The sequence below is a fragment of the Coregonus lavaretus genome (genome assembly GCF_964263955.1).
Source record: "Coregonus lavaretus genome assembly, chromosome: 26".
Lineage (NCBI taxonomy): Eukaryota > Metazoa > Chordata > Actinopteri > Salmoniformes > Salmonidae > Coregonus > Coregonus lavaretus.
The window spans coordinates 7,082,377-7,101,797 of NC_140013.1; the positions used below are offsets into that span (position 1 = coordinate 7,082,377).

The 19,421-nt window shown below is 43.7% G+C and overlaps 1 protein-coding gene across 3 annotated transcripts in view; it reads right to left on the bottom strand.

Moving 5' to 3' along the window:
- The window catches only part of LOC311102085 (protein phosphatase 1 regulatory subunit 37-like), a 50,424-nt gene that overhangs the window by 23,240 nt on the left and 7,763 nt on the right, over positions 1–19,421 (bottom strand). The window lies entirely within an intron of this gene.

Here is a 19,421-nt window from a genome sequence, read left to right on the forward strand (position 1 = left end):
CCTTTCCGATTTCGGCCAATTTCAACTGAGATCGAGTGCGCACGTTCACCATAGAAGCCATCACTGGGCAGTCTTCTTCGAAGAGCTAAGCAGTCACAGTGCGCAACAGCGGTCCAGCGCAGAGCTCACATCCTACCTAGCTACTCTGAAATGGAATCGGAGGAGATGATGACCCACTGGGCATGGTAGCGAGGGAATGAGGGTCGCTTTCCGCTCTTGGCCAATGTCACCCTCAAATACCTCTACATCTGTGCAAAAAGCGTTCCGTATGAACGTGTTTTCAGTAGGCCTACAGCAGGCGATATTGTTACCCCACTCCGCAGTCTATTAAAGCCAGAAAAGGTGAACATGCTTGTGTTCCTTGCCAGAAACCTTTAGGTAGGTTAATATAATGAAAATTAAAATAGTCCAAAGGGTTCTTCATTGCACTTTTTGTTAAATTTTCAAAGCCTGTATTCACAGATGTGTCTTATTCAAAATAAATGTAGGCTAGACTATTCTGTAGTCTTATTTACACTGCAATTTAGTTAATTTCATTCTTATTTTTCTTTACTTTATTTATTTTGTAATTTGTAGCCTATCCAAATATGTGATATTCTTTTTATAGGTGACATTTTTTATCCCCGCTGATTGAAACGCTGCTGTGGGAACTTATGTAATGCCCGTTGTGCAATTCAAGGCTATGATTAAAACACTTCCACAATAATATACATATCTGTTTAACTTGTACAAGTAACTTTTACTTCACATTTTATTGATAGTAGTCTAGTGTAGGCCTATATTATTGGCTGTTTGGTTTGCAAGGATTTTCCAGCAGCACACAATTTATTTTCCTAAAACATTGGTCAGGTGGAGGCCAGAAACTTAAAAGGTTTGTTTAAACTTCCCATTCTATTTTTCTATCTTGCAATTGTTGGTTCTCTGTCTCATTATTACCATACCATGTTTTTATTTAAGCTATTCACAAACATAACTTTCTGAGATATAACTATGTTACTGGCCTCCTACATTCATTTGAAAGTTGATCATGAAAGATATGCTTAGACCAATAAGTCACATTCAAATAAAATGCGATTTGGACAAAATGGGAAATGAAGCTTTTAAAACAAGCCAGACAATGGAGTGTCTGCTGCAAAAATGCCCGTGATCATCCAACATTGGAGAGGTGAGCGAGATAACTGTTTTCTGACATTTTACGCAGCTTTTGGCACTCTCCGCTGTCTACAATCTACATTGTAGGCCTCCTCTTGCATTATGTTAAATGGTAGGCTAAGTCTACCTACATATTTATTAAACAAGACTTCTAAAACCAACATACAGTTTGAAAGGGAGATGCTGTCTGTCTGAGCTCTGAGGACAAGCCAAACTGTGCCAAATACACAATTTTACCCCTCCTTAAAGATAAAAAATGTGCAGGCAGCAGGCACAACCCAAACGTATTATCACTAGGATTACCTATAGCCAACATTAATAACCTGTTTGTAAAGCACCTGGCTGCACAAAGGCAATTTAAAAAAAATACCTTGGGTTCGTCGGCGCTGTTCTGAAAGATAAGTTGTCTAAAAAAAAATTATGACAATCAATGTTCAAGGAGTTTGATACTTTCTTATTCATTCCTTTTCTTTGTTATTCAGAGTTAGGCTTATTTAAATGTATGCCACAAAACGCAGGTATTTGAGCCATTGAACCATATTTTGTGAGCTCAAGCTAACATTCATCAGCAGACGGTCCCTGATTGGGCTACATGTTATAAACAACGACAGAATTCACCTCAGTGGTGAGGTGGTGGCCAGGCGAGGAGTGAACAAAAGATATGAGAGAACCTGTACAGTCAGTCTCTGGGGCTGCTATGCTATTACAACGCTACTGTAGGTATTGGCCAGCCTTCAAGAAGCCGTCATGGAGTGCACAAGTTACCGCAAGTGCTGCTGCCGAGCCTTAGCTTGCTGATTCTAATCAATAGGCCTACAACACGTAAATTAACACTAGAAAGGCCTTGAGGGACCGCTTCAAGCCATTGACATTGATTTTGGACGTCAACATTCAAACAGTCTAAAAAATACATTTAATATATGCTATTGCAAAAATAATCATTTGGTTGTGTTTATTAAGCTCCTAGGTAACAGAATATGAAATAAAATGTATTTCATTGAACACAATAGCATTTTCGTTAGTTTATGTACAGTGCCTTCAGAAAGTATTCACACCCCTTGACTTTTTCCACATTTCATTGTGTTACGAATTGGAATTAAAATGGATTTGTCTTTTTTTCCAATGATCTACACTAAACACTGTCAAAATGGAAGAATACTCTTAAAGAAATGATAGTATTTATGAAAAATAAAACACTAATATACACTACATGACCATAAGTATGTGGACACCTGTTCGTTGAACATCTAATTCCAAAATCATGGGCATTAATATGGCGTTGTTCCCCTTTTGCTGCTATAACAGCTCTTCTGGGAAGGCTTTCCACTAGATGTTGGAACATTGCTGCAGGGACTTGCTTCCATTCAGCCACAGGAGCATTAGTGAGATTGGGCACTAATGTTGGGCGATTAGTCCTGGCTCGCAGTCGGCATTCCAATTCTACCCAAAGGTGTTCGATGGGGTTGAGGTCAGGGCTCTATGCAGGCCAGTCAAGTTCTTCCACACCGATCTCGACAAACCATTTCTGTACGGACCTCGTCATGCCTTGTCATGCTGATACAGTAAAGGGCCTTCCCCAAACTGTTGACACAAAGTTGGAAGCACAGAATCGTCTAGAATGTCATTGAATGCTGTAGCGTTAAGATTTCCCTTCACTGGAACTAAAGGAACTATAGCCTCAAACATGAAAAACAGCCCCAGACCATTATTCCTCCAAACTTTACAGTTGGCACTATGCATTTGGGCAGGTAGCATTTTCCTGGCATCCGCCAAACCCAGATTCGTCCGTCGGACTGCCAGATGGTGAAGCATGATTCATCACTCCAGAGAACGCGTTTCCACTGCTCCAGAGTCCAATGGCGGCGAGTTTTACACCACTCCAGCCGACACTTGGAATTGCGCATGAGGATCTTACATGCTGACCACACCGCTCGTGTTACTTGCACGGGCATTGCAAAATAAATGTACACATACAGTACCAGTCAAAAGTTTGGACACACCTACTCATTGAAGGGCTTTTCTTTATTTTTACTTTTCTACAATGTAGAATAATAGTGAAGACATCAAAACTATAAATAACACATATGGAATCATGTAGTAACCAAATATATTTTATATTTGAGATTCTTCAAAATAGCCAATCTTTGCCTTGATGACAGCTTTGCACACTTGGCATTCTCTCAACCAGCTTCATGAGGTAGTCACCTGGAATGCATTTCAATTAACAAGTGTGCCTTGTTAAAAGTTAATTTGTGGAATTTAATGTGTTTCAGCCAATCAGTTGTGTTGTGACAAGGTAGGGTTGGTATACAGAAGCTAGCCCTATTTTGTAAAACACCAAGTCCATAATATGGCAAGAACAGCTCAAATAAGCAAAGAGAAACGACAGTCCATCATTACTTTCAGACATGAAGGTCAGTCAATCCGGAAATAATTGAGAACTTTGAAAGTTTCTTCAAGTGCAGTCGCAAAAACCATCAAGCATTATGATGAAACTGGCTCTCATGAGGACCGCCACAGGAAAGGAAGACACAGAGTTACCTCTGCTGCAGAGGATAAGTTCATTAGAGTTACCAGCCTCAGAAATTGCAGCCCAAAAAAATGCTTCAGAGTTCAAGTAACAGACACATCTCAACATCAACTGTTCAGAGGGGACTGTGTGAATCAGGCCTTCATGGTCGAAATGCTGCAAAGAAACCACTACTAAAGGACACCAATAAGAAGAAGAGACTTGCTTGGGCCAAGAAACACGAGCAATGGACATTAGACCGGTGGAAATCTGTCCTTTGGTCTGATGAGTCCAAATTTGAGATTTTGGGTTCCAACCGCCGTGTCTTTGAGACGCAGAGTAGGTGAACGGATGATCTCTGCATGTGTGGTTCCCACGTGAAGCATGGAGGAGGAGGTGTGATGGTGTGGGGGTGCTTTGCTGGTGACACCGTCAGTGAATTATTTAGAATTCAAGGCACACTTAACCAGCATGGCTACCACAGCATTCTGCAGCGATACGTCGTCCCATCTGGTTTGCGCTTAGTGGGACTTTCATTTGTTTTTCAACAAGACAATGACCCAACACACCTCCAGGCTGTGTAAGGCCTATTTGACCACGAAGAAGAGTGATTGAGTGCTGCATCAGATGACCTGGCCTCCACAATTACCCGACCTCAACCCAATTGAGATGGTTTGGGATGAGTTGGACAGCAGAGTGAAGGAAAAGCAGCCCAGGTGAAGCTGGTTGAGAGAATGCCAAGAGTGTGCAAAGCTGTCATCAAGCCAAAGTGTGGCTATTTTGAAGAATCTCAAATATAAAATATATTTTGATTTGTTTAACACTTTTTTGGTTACTACATGATTCCATGTGTTATTTCATAGTTTGTCTTCACTATTATTCTACAATGTAGAAAATAGTAAAAATTAAGGAAAACCCTTGAATGTGTCCAAACTTTTGACTGGTACTGTACATGTTATTCAATAATTTCATCCAAACTGCTCGCGCGCGTAGCCAGGCGGTAAAATTGAACTTGGTTCTATTTTTTTAACTGCTGCAAGTCCCCGCCTCTCCCATCTCCTCATTTGTTTTTAGGAGCATATACCCACTTGGGTGATTGAAAGAGGTCCACACCTGTCCAGTTGGTGGTGGTAATGCACCTAAAAGTTGGTTGCCAACCGCCATATAAAGTCCGAAGAAGAAGCAGAAGACTGAAGGAGGAGATATTACTAGAAACTAACTAGGTTTACCCTTTCATCTGTGGATTCATTGTCGGAATAGAGGACCTTGTAAAATAACAACCCAATGTTTATATCCCAGGACAAATTAGCTAGCAACAGCAAGCTAGCTAGCTAAATTGCCATGAATGTTTTATACGTTTCGACCTGTCCCCAAATTAATATAGTTGGTTCAGAGTTCGTTTTGGTATTTCAACCTGCGTGTCCTGATTGCATCTGGTGTGGATGGACAAAATCAAGATGCGCGTGATGACGGACGCATGCGCGTGCCCGGTCTAGTCAGCATGTTAGGCTTGTGTGCGGCTGCTCGGCCATCCATTTCATGAAGCTCCCGACAAACAGTTATTGTGCTGACTTTGCTTCCAGAGGCAGTTTGGAACTTGGTAGTGAGTGTTGCAACCGAGGACAGACCATTTTTACACGCTACAGCACTCGCTGGTCCCGTTCTGTGAACTTGTTTGGCCTACCACTTAGCGGCTGAGCCGTTGTTGCTCCTACACGTTTCCACTTCACAATAACAGCACTTACAGTTGACCGGGGAAGCTCTTGCAGGGTAGAAATTTGACGAACTGACTTGAGTCTCCTATGACAGTGCCACGTTGAAATTCACTGAGCTCTTCAGTAAGGCCATTCTACTGCTAATGTTTGTCTATGGAGATTGCATGGCTGTGTGCTTGATTTAATACACCTGTCAGCAACAGGTGTGGCTGAAATAGCCGAATCCACTAATTTGAAGGGGTGTCCACATACACTATATATACAAAAGTATCTTGATTAGATAAGTATTCAACCCAGAGTCAATACGTTAAAATCACCTTTGGCAGCGATTACAGCGGTGAGTCTTTTTGGGTAAGTCTCTAAGAGCTTTGCACACCTGGGGTCTCATTTATCGTTCATGCGTAGGCACAAATCTGTGAGTAAACCATCATTTCCACTCAAAGTGTGAGATTTATCAATATGAACATTTGCTTGAGAGTGTGCGTACATTTACACACAGCCATGACCATGCGTACGCACAGTGGTGGAATAAGGGAACTGCTTGTCAAGTGTAGAATGGGGAAAATATATGTTGAAATTGTGAGAGTAATACCTCAATAATTTTTTCTATTTCATTGTAAATTCATGGAACATAAATTATATTGGCAGACCACATCAGTGCATTTGTTACGATAACAATCCATATTAAGTACAGTCATTTGTTAAATTAGAGGCAAGTGTGAAAGTGAAACCACTGTTGAAATACTATAAAAGACTGAGATAATGGGAAACGAATGAGAGATTGCTGATACTGCTCTGTTAGAAGATTTGCAACACGCTGCATTTAGTACAGTGAGTTTTTAGAGCAGGTGGGACTTTTTTGAAGAAAATACAGATTGGCTCATCAGATATTGTTTCCCAAAACCAATCTTATAGGATTTTTGAGAGAATGAAAGACCTACTTTAGAAAGGCAAACATGCCATTCTGGTGCACATCCAAGTGCTATCCACCCTCGGGTGTTTGGCAACAGGCACTTTTCAGCGGGAACTTGCCGATTGGCATTTCACAGCCCTCGATGAGCCAATGTTTTGGATGCAATCATCAGCAAAAAGAACAGTAACATACCATTTTCATACACCATCGCACAACAGGTTGAAGTCAAGAGGGGTTTCTTTGCCATCAATGGGTTCACAAACACGAACACAATTCCACTTTGACATTATGGGGTATTGTGTGTAGGCCAGTGACAAAAAAATAACCAATTTCATCCATTTTAAATTCAGGCTGTACGTGGAAAAAGTAAAGGGGTGTGAATACTTTCTGAAGGCATTCTACACTGCCATAGAGACATGGTACCATCACTACACTGTCCGCCCGGCACACACACTGTAGGCATATATGGCAGAGTACAGAGGTGAATGAGAGAAACCGGATAGGGGAACGAGGGAGGATAGCAGTAATTTAAAAACGGTATGGCCACTGCATCATGGAGAGGACTGAACGAGAGTCAGTCAGGCAGGTGTGTAAGGTAGAAAGGAAGGAACGAAGGACAGAGACCGAGGAGCTCCGCTAAACTCTGACAGCACTGCTGACAGCACAGAATTCAAGGGGAGAAAAACAGGGGGGAGGAGGGAACAGAAAAGGTAGAAGGAGAACAAAGAGGGTAAGCAGACGTGGAAGTGAGGCAGGGGTGAAGAATGGAGGGAATACAGGTAGGGCACTGAGAAAGAGGAGGGTAGAAGGCAGGCAGTTCTCCTGAGGGAGCGGCATAGAATTAGCCCTAGTAAGGGTTAGACACTTGGCCCTGCTCCCTTTGCACTAGCTAGACAGGTTGGTAGAACTAGAACGAAAGAACAGGCCAAAAGGGAGAGTACAGTCTCATAAGATTCTTCGTAGTAAAAGATCAGGCTTCAACAAGTGCAGGAAAATGTGGCTTTCAAAAAACATGCCTTTGAACACAACTGAAGAGGAGAGACAAAGCACAGTGAAGAGTCAAGCTGAAAGTAATATACTGTGTCCAATAATGGGACATAGCTTGCTATGTTGCACTGACATAAAATCCCAAGTGGTCAAACCAACCAAAAATGTCAGCCTTTCCCACACCCCCTACCTCACCAGGTCTTTATTTTTTTAATTAAATGTTTTATATATAAGTCTGTAATGACTGTTCATGTTTTAAATGCATGTAAATTGTAAAGTATTTTTGTCTGTAATGTCTTTTTCATTATGTCAGACCCCAGAAAGACTAGTTGTCGCCATTGGCGTCGGCTACTGGGGATCCTAATAAAATCATAAAAATCAGATCATATCCTAAGGGCCACCCTATGAGTCAGCCTATCCACTAACACACACTCACGCGGGCACACGCACACACATAACTTAGCTAAGGATAATCCTTGACATATGAAGAGGACTCATACAATTAGAGGCCATTAAACTCAGCCCTGGTGAAACAGGCAGAACCCGCTCGCTTCTCCTTGGGCCTGAACGGAGAGGAGCAGTCCCTATTGTGTTACTTGACTTTTTCCACATTTTGTTACGTTACAGCTTTATTCTAAAATTGATTAAATTGTTTCCCCCCCCTCATCAATCTACACACAATACCGCATAACAACAAAGCGAAAACAGGTTATAATTTTTTACAACTGAAATATCACATTTACATAAGGATTAAGACCTTTTACTCAGTACTTTGTTGAAGCACCTTTGGCAGCGATTAAAGCCTCGAGCCTTCTTGGTTATGATACTACAAGCTTGGCACAGCTGTATTTGGGGAGTTTCTCCCATTCTTCTCTGCAGATCCTCTCAAGCTCTGTCATGTTGGATGGGGAGCGTCGCTGCACAGCTATTTTCAGGTCTCTCCAGAGATGTTCGATTGGGTTCAAGTCCGGGCTCTGGCTGGGCCACTCAAGGACATTCAGAGACTTGTCCCGAAGCCACTCCTGTGTTGTCTTGGCTGTGTGCTTAGGGTCGTTGTCCTGTTGGAAGACGAACCTTTGCCCCAGTCTGAGGTCCTGAGCGCTCTGGAGCAGGTTTTCATCAAGGATTTCTGAACTTTGCTCCATTAATCTTTGCCTCGAACCTGACTAGTTTCCCAGTCCCCGCTTCTGAAATACATCCCCACAGCATGATGCTGCCACCACCATGCTTCACCGTAGGGATGGTGCCAGGTTTCCTCCAGACGTGACGCTTGGCATTCAGGCCAAATAGTTCAATCTTGGTTTCATCAGACCAGAGAATCTTGTTTCTCATGGTCTGAGAGTCCTTTAGGTGCCTTTTGGCAAACTCCAAGCACGCTGTCATGTGCCGTTTACTGAGGAGTAGCTTCAGTCTTACCACTCTACCATAAAGGCCTGATTTGTGGAGTGCTGCAGAGATGGTTGTCCTTCTGGAAGGTTCTCCCATCTCCATAGAGGAACTCTGGAGCTCTGTCTGAGTGACCATCAGGTTCTTGGTCACCTCCCTGACCAAGGCCCTTCTCCTGGCCAGGCGGCCAGCTCTAGGAAGAGCCTTGGTGGTTCCAAACTTCTTCCATTTAAGAATGATGGAGGCCACTATGTTCTTGGGGATCTTCAATGCTGCTGATTTTTTTTTGTACCCTTCCCCTGATCTGTGACTCGACACAATCCTGTCTCGGAGCTGTACGGACAATTCCTTTGACCTCATGGCTTGTTTTTTGCTCTGACATGCACTGTCAACTGTGGGACCTTATAGACAGGTGTGTGCCTTTCCAAATCATGTCCAATCAATTGAATTTACCACAAGTGGACTCCAATCAAGTTGTAGAAACATCTCAAGGACGATCAATGGAAACAGGATGCACCTGAGCTCAATTTCGATAGAAAAGGGTCTGAATACTTACGTAAAAAAGTTTTTTTTTCTCTATACATTTGCAAACATTTCTAAAAACCTGTTTTCGCTTTGTCATTAAGGGGTATTGTGTGTAGATTGTTCCACATCATTTTTTCTTTAATCCATTTTAGAATAAGGCTGTAATGTAACAAAATGTGGAAAAAGTCAACGGGTCTGAATAGTCATGCTGTACTTCGCTCTGCAGGTAATATGACACACATTACATTACAATGGAACGATTTGATTAGTGTAATGTTAGCTAGCTACATAGTTGTCTTTGTATCAAAGATAAAGGTGTAGTGTAGAGAAACTATCGAGGTTAGCTAGCCAGCTACATTCGTTCGCAGTGACGCTGTTTCTCAAACAAAGCCAACACCGCAGCCATTGCTAGCTAGCCAACACTACCAGCTAGCAGTACTGTAGCAACTAAATACAATATAATTTAAGTCAATGAGAATTTTGCAACGTAAAGCTTCACTTTCTGAACATTCGAGATGTGTAGTACACTTGTGTAGCTAGCATGACTGACTTTTTGCTAGCTAGCCAACGTTTAATTATTTCTGCGTTATGAAAGGAACTAGACACGGACACGATTGATCTGTTTAGTGTGTTAACACACTATTGGTAGTTTGTTGTAACCAAGTATTGGTGCTAAACCGTGTGTTATTGGATGCTAGCATGCTAGTTAGCTATGGCGTCATAGGATACAGTGAGGGAAAAATGTATTTGATCCCCTGCTGATTTTGTACGTTTGCCCACTGACAAAGACATGATCAGTCTATAATTTTAATGGTAGGTTTATTTGAACAGTGAGAGACAGAATAACATTTAAAAAATCCAGAAAAACACATGTCAAAAATGTTATAAATTGATTTGCATTTTAATGAGGGAAATAAGTATTTGACCCCTCTGCAAAACATGACTTAGTACTTGGTGGCAAAACCCTTGTTGGCAATCACAGATGTCAGACATTTCTTTTAGTTGGCCACCAGGATTGCACACATCTCAGGAGGGATTTTGTCCCACTCCTCTTTGCAGATCTTCTCCAAGTCATTCATGTTTTTGGCAACTCGAACCTTCAGCTCCCTCCACAGATTTTCTATGGGATTAAGGTCTGGAGACTGGCTAGGCCACTCCAGGACCTTAATGTGCTTCTTCTTGAGCCACTCCTTTGTTGCCTTGGCCGTGTGTTTTGGGTCATTGTCATGCTGGAATACCCATCCACGACCCATTTTCAATGCCCTGGCTGAGGGAAGGTTCTCACCCAAGATTTGACAGTACATGGCCCCGTCCATCGTCCCTTTGATGCGGTGAAGTTGTCCTGTCCGCTTAGGAGAAAAAACACCCCCAAAGCATAATGTTTCCACCTCCATGTTTGACGGTGGGGATGGTGTTCTTGGGGTCATAAGCAGCATTCCTCCTCCTCCAAACACGGCGAGTTGAGTTGATGCCAAAGAGCTCGATTTTGGTCTCATCTGACCACAACACTTTCACCCAGCTCTCCTCTGAATCATTCAGATGTTCATTGGCAAACTTCAGATGGGCCTGTATATGTGCTTTCTTGAGCAGGGGGACCTTGCGTGCGCTGCAGGATTTCAGTCCTTCACGGCATAGGGTGTTACCAATTGTTTTCTTGGTGACTATGGTCCCAGCTGCCTTGAGATCATTGACAAGATCCTCCTGTGTAGTTCTGGGCTGATTCCTCACCGTTCTCATGATCATTGCAACTCCACGAGGTGAGATCTTGCATGGAGCCCCAGGCCGAGGGAGATTGACAGTTCTTTTGTGTTTCTTCCATTTTCGAATAATCGCTCCAACTGTGGTCACCTTCTCACCAAGCTGCTTGGCGATGGTCTTGTAGCCCATTCCAGCCTTGTGTAGGTCTACAATCTTGTCCATGACATCCTTGGAGAGCTCTTTGGTCTTGGCCATGGTGGAGAGTTTGGAATCTGATTGATTGATTGATTGCTTGTGTACAGGTGTCTTTTATACAGGTAACAAACTGAGATTAGGAGCACTCCCTTTAAGAGTGTGCTCCTAATCTCAGCTCGTTACCTGTATAAAAGACACCTGGGAGCCAGAAATCTTTCTGATTGAGAGGGGGTCAAATACTTATTTCCCTCATTAAAATGCAAATCAATTTATAATTTTTTTTACATGCGTTTTTATAGATTATTTTTTTGCTATTCTGTCTCTCACTGTTCAAATAAACCTACCATTAAAATTATAGACTGATCATTTATTTGTCAGTGGGCAAACGTACAAAATCAGCAGGGGTTTACAACAATTATAATTTCTAAAGTGGAAGAGTTATATTTGAGTGTTTCAGTGAAAGGTAAGTGAGGGAGGTCCCGCTCTCTCGCTTCCCCAGATGTTTAGTTAATTTTATTCTGATCTCTTTTGCATTATTGTAGCCTTTTCTGTAGCCTGTCAACTATGTGTCTGTCTATCCCTGTTCTCTCCTCTCTGCACAGGCCATACAAACGCTTCACACCGCGTGGCTGCTGCCACTCTAATCTGGTGGTCCCTGCGCGCATGACCCACGTGGAGTTCCAGGTCTCCGGCAGCCTCTGGAACTGCCGTTCTGTGGCCAACAAGGCAGAGTTCATCTCAGCCTATGCGACCCTCCAGTCCCTCGACTTCTTGGCGCTGACGGAAACATGGATTACCACAGAAAACACTGCTACTCCTACTGCTCTTTCCTCGTCTGATCATGTGTTCTCACATACCCCGAGAGCATCTGGTCAGCGCGGCGGTGGCACAGGAATCCTCATCTCTCCCAAGTGGACATTCTCTCTTTTCCCCCTGACCCATCTGTCTATCTCCTCATTTGAATTCCATGCTGTCACAGTCACTAGCCCATTCAAGCTTAACATCCTTACCATTTATCGCCCTCCAGGTTCCCTTGGAGAGTTCATCAAATGAGCTTGACGCCTTGATAAGTTCCTTTCCTGAGGATGGCTCACCCCTCACAGTTCTGGGTGACTTTAACCTCCCTACGTCTGCCTTTGACTCATTTCTCTCTGCCTCCTTCTTTCCACTCCTTTCCTCTTTTGACCTCACCCTCTCACCGTCCCCCCCTACTTACAGGCAGGCAATACGCTTGACCTCATCTTTACTAGATTCTGTTCTTCTACTAATCTCACTGCAACTCCTGACCACTACTTTTTATCCTTTTCGCTCTCGCTCTCCTCCAACACTACTCACTCTGCCCCTTCTCAGATGGTAATGTGCCGTCGCAACCTACGCTCTCTCTCTCCCGCTACTCTCTCCTCTTCCATCCTATCATCTCTTCCCTCTGCTAAATCCTTCTCCCTCCGATCTCCTGATTCTGCCTCCTCAACCCTCCTCTCCTCCCTTTCTGCATCTTTTGACTCTCTATGTCCCCTATCCTCCCGGCCGGCTCGGTCCTCCCCTCCTGCTCCGTGGCTTGACGACTCATTGCGAGCTCACAGAACAGGGCTCTGGGCAGCCGAGAAGAAATGGAGGAAAACTAGACTCCTTGCGGACCGGTCATCTTTTCACTCCCTCCTCTCTACATTTTCTTCCTCTGTTTCTGCTGCTAAAGCCACTTTCTACCACTCTAAATTTCAAGCCTCTGCCTCTAACCCTAGGAAGCTCTTTGCCACCTTATCCTCTCTGCCGAATCCTCCTCCCCCTCCCTCCTCCCTCTCTGTGGATGACTTCGTCAACCATTTTGAAAAGAAGGTTGACGACATCCGATCCTCATTTATTAAGTCAAATGACACCGCTGGTCCTGCTCACACTGCCCTACCCTATGCTTTGACTTCTTTCTCCCCTCTCTCTCCAGATGAAATTTTGCGACTTGTGACGGCCGGCTGCCCAACAACCTGTCCGCTTGACCCTATCCCCTCCTCTCTTCTCCAGACCATTTCCGGAGATCTTCTCCCTTACCTCACCTCGCTCATCAACTCATCCTTGACCACTGGCTATGTCCCTTCCGTCTTCAAGAGAGCGAGAGTTGCACCCCTCAAAAAACCAACACTCCGATGTGAACTACTACAGACCAGTATCCCTTCTTTCTTCTCTCTCCAAAACTCTTGAGCGTGCCGTATCTAGCCAACTCTCCTGCTATCTCTCTCAGAATGACCTTCTTGATCCAAACCAGTCAGGTATTTCAACTGAGACTGCTATTCTGTGTCACGGAGGCTCTCCGCACTGCTAAAGCTAACTCTCTCTCCTCTGCTCTTATCCTTCTAGACCTATCTGCTGCCTTTGATACTGTGAACCATCAGATCCTTCTCTCCACCCTCTCCGAGTTGGGCATCTCCAGCGCTGCCACTCTTGGATTGCGTCCTACCTGACAGGTCGATCCTACCAGGTGGCGTGGCGAGAATCTGTCTCCGCTCCACGTGCTCTCACCACTGGTGTCCCCCAGGGCTCAGTCTAGGCCCTCTCCTTTTCTCTCTATACACCAAGTCACTTGGCTTTGTCATATCCTCACATGGTCTCGCCTATCATTGCTACGCAGACACACAATTCATTTTCTCCTTTCCCCCTTCTGATAACCAGGTGGCAAATCACATCTCTGCATGTCTGGCAGACATATCAGTGTGGATGTCGGATCACCACCTCAAGCTGAACCTCGGCAAGACGGAGCTGCTCTTCCTCCCGGGGAAGGACTAACCGCTCCATGATCTGGCCATCACGGTAGACAACTCCATTGTGTCCTCCTCCCAGAGTGCAAAGAACCTTGGTGTGACCCTGGACAACACCCTGTCGTTCTCCGCTAACATCAAAGCGGTGACCCAATCCTGCAGGTTCATGCTCTACAATATTCGCAGAGTACGACCCTACCTTACACAGAAAGCGGCACAGGTCCTAATCCAGGCACTTGTCATCTCCCGTCTGGATTACTGCAACTCGCTGTTGGCTGGGCTCCCTGCCTGTGCCATTAAACCCCTACAACTTATCCAGAACGCTGCAGCCCTTCTGGTGTTCAACCTTCCCAAGTTCTCTCACGTCACCCCGCTCCTCCGCACACTCCACTGGCTTCCAGTTGAAGCTCGCATCTCCTACAAAACCACGGTGCTTGCCTACGGAGCTGTGAGGGGAATGGCACATCCTTACCTTCAGGCTCTGATCAGAAGAAGCACAGTTCCCGCTCAGCCCAGTCAAAGCTATTTGCTGCTCTGGCACCACAATGGTGGAACAAGCTCCCCCACGACGGCAGGACAGCGGAGTCACTGACCACCTTCCGGAGACACTTGAAACCCTACCTCTTTAAGGAATACCTGGAATAGTATAACAGTAATCCTTCTACACCCCCCCTCCCCCAGTGGTGGTTGTCCCACTGGTTATCCTAAGTTGAATGCACCAATTTGTAAGTCGGTCTGGATAAGAGTGTCTGCTAAATGACTTAAATGTTTTTAAAAAATGAATACTTTCCAAATGCACTGTCCATGACTCTGGGCCAGTCTGTGTGTGGATTTTATATTCTGCAGTAGTCATCTACTCAGAAACCTACAGTACCTTCAGAAAGTTTTCATACCCCTTGACTTATTCCACATTTTGTTGTGTTGCAGCCTGAATTCAAAATGGAATCAAACTGATTTTCTTTCTCACCCATCTACACACAATACCCCATAATGACAAATTGAAAGCATGTTTTTTTTTGTGTGCGCAGATTTATTGAAAATGAAATACAGAAATCTCATTTCCATAAGTATTCACATCCTGAGTTAACGCGTTAGAATCACCTTTGGCAGCGATTACAGCTGTGAGTCTTTCCGGGTAAGTCCCTAAGATTTTTGCACACCTGGACTATACAATATTTGTACATTATTCTTAAAAATATTATTCAAGCTCTGTTAAGTTGGTTGTTGATCATTGCTAGACAGCCATTTTCAAGTCTTGCCATAGATTTTCAAGCAGATTTAAGTCAAAACTGTAACTCGGCCACTCAGGAACATTCACGGTCTTCTTGGTAAGCAACTCCAGTGTATATTTGGCCTTGTGTTTTAGGTTACTGTCTTGCTGAAAGGTGAATTTGTCTCCCAGTGTCTGTTGGAAAGCAGACTGAACCAGGTTTTCACCTGTGCTTAGCTCAATTCTGTTAATTTTTATCCCCCCAAAAAACTCCCTAGTCCTTGCCAATGAGAAGCATACCCATAACATGAGGCAGCCACCACTATGCTTGATATGAAGAGTGGTGCGCTTTTATTTTAATTTGATCTTTATTTAACCAGACAAGTCAGTTAAGAACAAATTCTTATTTTCAATGACGGCCTACCCCGGACGATGCAGGGCCAATTGTGTGCCGCCCTATGGGACTGCCAATCACGGCCGGATTGTGATCAAATGGAAGGGAGGAGAAGGAGAGAGAGCGACTGAATGCTGCTTTCAAGATAACAGCATATTACTTTTGACGTTCTGTGGTAAATAATCTCTTCTGAAAGATAACTATGGTCTCGGATGTCAATTAATATAACCTTTCTATAATGACCGTCACAAATTAGCGTGGTAGAGAAAGCATGAATGCTTCAATGACTGATAGTCAGGGCACCATGGAAAGTGAAAGTCACCTGAGCTAATCATTTGTGGCTGAAGGGTGAACACTGATTGACTGTGACTCAGGGTGTTGATGACATGGTGACATGCTAAGCCAATCGGCATGGTGGTCTTTAATGATCAAGGTTGACAAAGGACGAAAAGGAGACGAGGAGAGGAAGAGCAGAGCTATGCACAACTGATGAGGAACTGCACTTGTCACTCAGAGAAAATTCATGCAACACTGCAGCATGCAACATCACAGGTTCTTTAATAGACACTGCATCTCAGTGCTAGTGACTACAGACCCTGGTTCGATTCCAGGCTGTATCACAATCCGGCCGTGATTGGGAGTCCCATAAAGTCAACAAATAAAAACATTGCAGCCTGCAGGTAGAAAATATCCTGATAAAAATAAATATCCTATAAATCACATTGGCTACGCATGGCCTATCAGCAAGGAACTTGAAACATTGTATCAACTATTAACTTGGGTCTGGCCTGAAGCTCGTGCTTGCAAACATTGTATAAAATATTCTGGGCCCTCAGAGTTTCCGGCGCCAGTGAGCTCTGGTAGCCTAGGCCTACTTCTATGCATAATCAGGTGCACGTCCTTACTCAAGATTGACAGGAGCTTTAAAAATAAATTGACAACTCGTAAATGGAATGAAATAAACTAAAACTTGTTCCACACAAGTGTTGCCTAGTTTGTGCGGTCCTCATACGTGTCCACTCCGACAATGAGAACGGTAAAAGACTGTAATAACAATAATAATATATTGAATGCATTAACAGAAATTACTGTAATCAAACAAACATTGTAGATTAGAAATTATGGGAATTAACGGTCAAATGTACTACTTGCGTGCCATCACAATGGATTAGTCTACAGACAAGCGTGAATCAGACAGCTGTCTCGTATGCCATAAAAAAAAAAGATATATAATTGCAACTGCTCGACAAAAAATATATATATATTGGGCGACCAACAGCCTATCGACCAAACAATCGACCAGTTGACTAAATGAGGTCAGCACTACTGCTGGGGGAGGGTCAGGGTGGACAATAAACAACTCACAAAGCAGGGAGCCCCCTACAGCTCCACATGGGAGGAAAGATAGGTGGATGGATACCTGAATACATCTGAAACACCTGTGGAGGTAGTTGTTAAGCTATTTCACATAGCAGAAACTAGGGTTGGGTTTATCTAGATTTTAATATTGTCATACCGTCCGCTCATCCCGGGTTTTACGGTATTACCAGCTTAGTACACAAGGGGGCGCCATAAAACGGAAAAAAGCCCATTGGGCGTCTATTACCAGAATGGTAACAAAATTAGCACAAGGAATAGCGAATATCCATGGAGGCTGCTAGCGAAATATGCTAACGGGAGAAAACGAAGAAAAAAAAAAAGAATTGCAAAGAAAGGCAATCAAGCTCATAAAGTTATACATATATAGGTAGGAGCCACCGAATGTCATTTTTGGTGAATTTGGACATTTACAAGCGAATGTGAACGAGACACATTGTGCACAAGCATTTCGCTACACCCGCAATAACATCTGCTAAACACGTGTATGTGACAAATAAAATTTGATTTGAAATGAACAAAGTTGACGCATGCTTGTACGATGGAACAGCAGCACTGGCTCTGGAGCAGCATGTATACATGCTGTGTCAGTGTGGAGTCTGGAGTCGCTAGGGCAACGGGCCCGCCTGCTCTGCTCGAAGAAGATTGCGGAGGAGCAGACGGGCTGAGAATGGAGAGGAGAAAAAACGCAAGGAAATCAAGATACAGATAACTCATCCAAAAGGGCTTTGACTTCTCAAACACGGCAGGAAGCTAACACAATATGATGCCCCGTCACCTTATTTATTCAGCCACTTACTTAGATAACTTGCAAGTTAAACTTAGGGGTAGCGTTAATGCAGAATTCTGCTTTTTTCACGAAGGAAAAAAGAAAGACAACACAAATATCTTGCTGCGTTTTGTAAACGCATATCTAAAATGCTTCTTACCTTAATTTCTGCTCGACAAACTAATTTTGTGCTTCAATTGCACTTCTCTAACGGCATTCCATCAGCAGACAGCACTCTGACTGACAGTGTAGCTCATTTTCTCTGTGTAGGCAGCATACATTTCTCCAGTAAAATGCAATATTAACTTTAAGCCAAACAATAGCAAAATGTACACTCAACAAAAATATAAACGCCGCAACATGCAACAATTTCAGATTTTGCATTGACATTTTTGTCATTTAGCATACGCCCTTATCCAGAGCGACTTACAGTTAGTGAGTGCATACATTTTTTTTCATACTGGCCCCCCGTGGGTATCGAACCCACAACCCTGGCGTTGCAAACGCCATGCTCTACCAACTGAGCTACATGGGGTTACAGTTGAGTTACAGTTCACATAAAGAAATATGTCAATTGAAAAAAAAACATTACGCCCTATGCCTCTATGGATTTCACATGACTGGGAATACAGATATGCATCGGTTGATCACAGACACCTTCAAAAAAGGTAGGGGTGTGGATCAGAAAACCAGTCAGTATCTGGTGTGACCACCATTTGCCTCATGCAGCGTGACACATCTCCTTCGCATAGAGTTGATCAGGCTGTTGATTGTGGCCTGTGTAATGTTGTCCCACTCATCTTCAATGGCTGTGCGAAGTTGCTGGATAGTGGCCATGGAAGAACTGGGACTGGAATTGTGTACAGATCCTTGCGACATGGGGCTGTGCATTATTATGCTGAAACATGAGGTGATGGTGGTGGATGAATGGCACGACAATGGGCCTCAGGATCTCGTCACAGTATCTCTGTGCATTAAAATTACCATAGACAAAATGCAATTATGTTCGTTGTTCGTAGTTTATGCCTGCCAATACCATAACCCCACAGCCACTATGGGGCACTCTGTTCACAACGATGACGTCAGCAAACCGCTCACCCACAAGACGCCATACATGCTGTCTGCCATCTGCCCAGGACAGTTGAAACCGGGATTCATCTGCAAAGAGCACACTTCTCCAGCGTGCCAACGGCCATCGAAGGTGAGCATTTGCCCACTGAAGCCGGTTACGACACCGAACTGCAGTCAGGTCAAGACCCTGGTGAGGATGACGAGCACGCGGATGAGATTTCCTGAGACGGTTTCTGACAGTTTGTGCAGAAATTCTTCGGTTGTGCAAACCCACAGTTTCATCAGCTGTCCGGGTGGCGGGTCTCAAGACGTTCCCACAGGTGAAGAAGCCGGATGTGGAGGTCCTGGGCTGGCGTGGTTACACGTGGTCTGCCAGTTGGACGTGCTGCCAAATTCATTGTGTTGTGTGACAAAACTGCACATTTTAGAGTGCCCACAAGGTGCACCTATGTAATGATCATGCTGTTTAATCAGCTTATTGATATGCTACACCTGTCAGGTGGATGAATTATCTTGGCAAAGAAGAAATGCTCACTAACAGGGATGTAAACAAATTTGTGCACAACATTTGAGAGAAATAAGCTTTTTGTGCATATGGAACATTTCTGGGATATTTTATTTCAGCTAATGAAACATGGGACCAACACTTTACATGTTGCATTTATATTTTTGTTCAGTGTAGCTGGCTATATTCTTTCTATGATAAACATTAGAAATATGATGGCCATGCATCATTTTTGCAAAAAAATACCTTGCTTTTTCATTGTAAGCTC